The sequence below is a fragment of the Sinocyclocheilus rhinocerous genome, unplaced genomic scaffold (assembly GCF_001515625.1).
Source record: "Sinocyclocheilus rhinocerous isolate Xijiao unplaced genomic scaffold, SAMN03320098_v1.1 scaffold1115, whole genome shotgun sequence".
Classification (NCBI taxonomy): Eukaryota; Metazoa; Chordata; class Actinopteri; order Cypriniformes; family Cyprinidae; genus Sinocyclocheilus; species Sinocyclocheilus rhinocerous.
Genome location: NW_015658514.1, coordinates 457,904 through 461,740, shown reverse-complemented (window position 1 = coordinate 461,740; position 3,837 = coordinate 457,904). Strand labels below are relative to the sequence as shown.

The 3,837-nt window shown below is 43.3% G+C and overlaps 1 protein-coding gene across 1 annotated transcript in view; it reads left to right on the top strand.

The window, feature by feature from the left end:
• The first annotated feature begins 1,119 nt into the window (after positions 1 to 1,119).
• Positions 1,120 to 3,837, top strand: part of c1qtnf4 (C1q and TNF related 4) — a 10,201-nt gene continuing 7,483 nt past the window's right edge. Inside the window, exon 1 of the mRNA XM_016530763.1 lies at positions 1,120 to 1,352. The gene's annotated coding sequence lies outside the window, so the exon portion shown is untranslated. The remainder of the gene's footprint in view (positions 1,353 to 3,837) is intronic.

The following is a 3,837-nucleotide window of genomic DNA, read 5'->3' as shown; positions in this document are numbered from 1 at the left end:
CAGTGGAATGGCTCAATTAAGAGCTCAGACCAGGCAGCCTCGATGTCTGAGGAGCTTTAAAGTGACTGCTACTGAAGTTTAGAAAGGAGTCTTTCATCATAATAGCATTTCAGTCACCATGAGTTTAGTCTTCACGGATGAGTCCGCTTGAGGAGGGGTTTGAGCAACCTGTTTTCTTCAGATGCTCATTTCAAGCAGCACTGAGTCACAGGAGGAGAGAGAGAAAGAGAGAGAAAGCTTGTCTCTCCACATGACCCGTGTGAAAATCATAGAGCAGCCTTTTGCACTTTAAAAGGGGCGATTCAATTTCACATCTGAATGAACACCTTCAAATCAATTACGCAAGAAGACCCAACTGTATAATAACTAAATATAGCTATTATTGTCCCAAATGCTCATCTTCCAGAGACTAGATACAAGCATTCATTGTGGCAAGCGATGAGAGAGGGCCAGAATGAATGTTATGGAAACAGATTAAACCGCTCAGTGCCAGAATGATCAGGACGGGTGGGGGGAACTGTTGGGAACAGGAAGATAGACCCAGTCCATATGGTGCCTGCAGAGAGAGAGCAAGATAGAGAGAGTTATACAGACACAGAGCAAAACAGAATGGTCATTTGTGTTTAAAAACAAATATTTACACTGCAAATAATGTGAAGTGGAATAGCTAACAAAATCAGTCTCTTACTCTGTGTAAAATGTCTCTCCTTGGAGATTCTGAGTAATGACTATGATTATGTGCAGAGGTGTGAAATTACCACAATTGTTGTGGCAAAACTAAAACCTGTGTGTATTACAGTCTGCCATTGCACTTGGGTCTTCTGAGAAAATACACTCGTATATGTAGGATTAATCCATCCAGCTGTTTTCATATTGAATAAGTGCATGCAAACACATGCATATTAACAAAATAAGATCATAAGAGATGATTTTTTTAAGCCAGTTTGGCTTGCCCTTAACCAGATGTTTGCTCATGTACACACAGGCAACACCCCCTGGAGTCTCCCTATTGATAGTCCTTCCAGAGTGGCTGTTCATTCGTCTGCTCCAGAGCCCCCCAATCAGCTTGCAGCACCCCGATTGCTCTTAAATCCTCCAATGACTGTATTGGAGAGTGTGTGTGTGTGTGCGTGTGTGTGTGTGTGTTCGTGTGTGAGTGAGAGTGTACGCGCATGAATGTGTGGGTGTGTGCTGCACCAGACATCAGCAGCAGGTTGAGAGTCGACACACAGAGGAAGCAAGAGAGAGAAGAAAAGAATAAGGGAGGAGAAAGAAAAAGAGAAAGAGAGACTGCTTCATTCAGTCCTCTGAGAGAACTTCAAGACAGCCTCCTTGCAGCTCTGACCGCACAGGTAAGGACATCAGCATGAGGATGTGGTTTCTCTTTATCCCTCTCTATCTTGTGATGCAGTGGTGATAGCTCCCCACTGCTTTGTATTCGTCTTTTATCTGATCGGTGTTAACACTCCATCAGAGGTGCAAACTTTGTATGATCGGTCTTGTACCTCTCTGTGCTGCAGTTGTCACTGTCATTTTATGACCATATGAGATGAGGGGAATTGATCTACTTTTGTGATGATGCAGAGAGGACCACTCTCTGATGCTGACGTTGCTATTGTTGAACATAGCAGAGAGCAGAGCTGCACCAGAGGTAAACCTTTGGCTGAACGCTTTGAAAACAGCACACGTGGGGTTGATACTGACAAAGCCAGGTCATCCGCTCTCCACGCTCATATCTACATCACCTCGGGACAGCGTGAGCGGGGGAGAGAGACAGAGAGGGGCTCTTTGTTGCTGATAGTGATCTGATACGGATCTGCACTGCCAGGGAGATTTCCCAGAAGACACTAAAAACCCATTCAGCTTGCGCATATGTGTGCGTGTGGAAACAGCAACTGCCTGCTGTCCGGTCAAAGTGAATATTTACACAGATAAACTCATTACATTTTTATGAAATGACTATCTGGCTTCCCGATAAACGTCGGTTTCCCTATTTATAGATCTTAGCATGTAGGTTAAGATAGAGGAAGGGGTTTTGCACGTTTCCATGGCAAAATTCAAACACTAAAGCACATGCGCTTCTATTCACACTGAAAGTCAAAGACGTTTTATTGTGCAAGGATCACTGTAAATGAAAACACTAATTAGCTTTGATTCATATCCACGGCGTGTTTAATTGGATGTGTGGAGAGTGAATGCATACAATCTATTGAAAGGACACACAACACTGATTTTATTATACAATTCCTGATGCATACTAAAAAACAGCATACATATTTATAGGACAGTTTCAGACTAGTATCTTAGATTTATCTTATTTGTTTGAAGACGTGTTATTAAGGACAATTAAAGATTTGTTTGTTTTTTTGCTTGTGGCATTGAGATTAATATTTATATGATAGTTAGAGGTATTATTATTTATGTTTATTTTCACGATAGGCTGTGCATGGCGTATCTTGCCGTAGTCTAACAGAAGAGGTGTTGTTGTGTTTTATTGGCAGCAGGTTGTTCGTACGCTGGGTCATTACCCATGTCACAGATGACAGATTACACACACATATAGGGCAGCAGGTGAGTCGTGCTGTTACCCAGCTTTATTCAATTTGACTGCTGAAGATTACACAGTGAAATACTGAAGCATGAAAAATATTCAAATTGATACTAGTTCAATTTACAACCACTTAGTAGTCTAATGGAATGCCATAACTGTGGAGAATGACTGATTCTGTCTGTCGCTGGGAGTTTCGGGAGACGCCAGCTGTCGGGTTCAAGCCCTCATTACGCTCACAGAGTTGTGACTGTCATCGTCCCAATATTTAAATGGCTCCTTACTTGTCTTTCATCTTCCTCCTGTTCTACTTCTGTCATTGACTTATAAAACGTATCCCTTTCTTTTTCCTTCTTATCTCCAGCACCTCCGTAACGACTGCTGTATTTTGTCTGTGTGTGTTTGAGATTTAGACTGTGCTGCCAGAATAGAGGGTGTGTGGCTTTGGCTGAATGGTTCAGTGAAAGTGGCAGTATCAGAGTGTGGTACCAAAGGCTGTTAGGAAAAGAGAGAGAGGAGATAACTGGGCCCTAGAGCACACGCTCACAGGCGCTGCACTCTTCAGTGTATGCCGATACTCCACAGACCCTCATTAAACAACACAGCCGTGTCACACACACTGCCCCTCACGCGCTGAGTGGAGTTTCACAAGCAAACTGAGGCCAAGTGTGTCCACTCATCTTTACCTGCATTCACATTTAGCTTTAAATCACTTTAGTGCTCATGATGATGAATGTTATTGTTTCCTGTGATAAAAGCCTGTGATTGTATACACAGGCTGGAGTATCAATAATGTATCGCCTCTCTCAGCAAAAGCTTTGTGAATGCAACAGGCCACCTAGTATCAGTCCATGGGGAAACGTCCATTGGTGTCCCTGTGTATATTTACAAATTAGTGCTACAGCGCAATCTCTGTGATGTACACTTATGGTGCTTTTCCACTGCATGGTACGGTACGGTACGGCTCGGTACGGTTCACTTTTGGGGGGTTTTCCACTGGGTACAGTACCTGGTACTTTTTTTAGTACCACCTCGGTTGAGGTTCCAAGCGAACCGTACCATTACCAAAACGTGACGTGTAAACTTTGCTGATCACGGATTGGCCGGAGAGAATCGTCACTACCTGCGTCACTGAACTTGCGACACAAACACAACAGAACCGCTAAATTTAAATCAGCACAGCCAGCGAAGGACCGAACGCAACTGTTTTGAACAAGCGCACCTTTTTTTTAACAACCAAAAAGTTTTGTTGTCCCCTGTTGAGGAAGTACAGACGTTCCTCTCCTTGA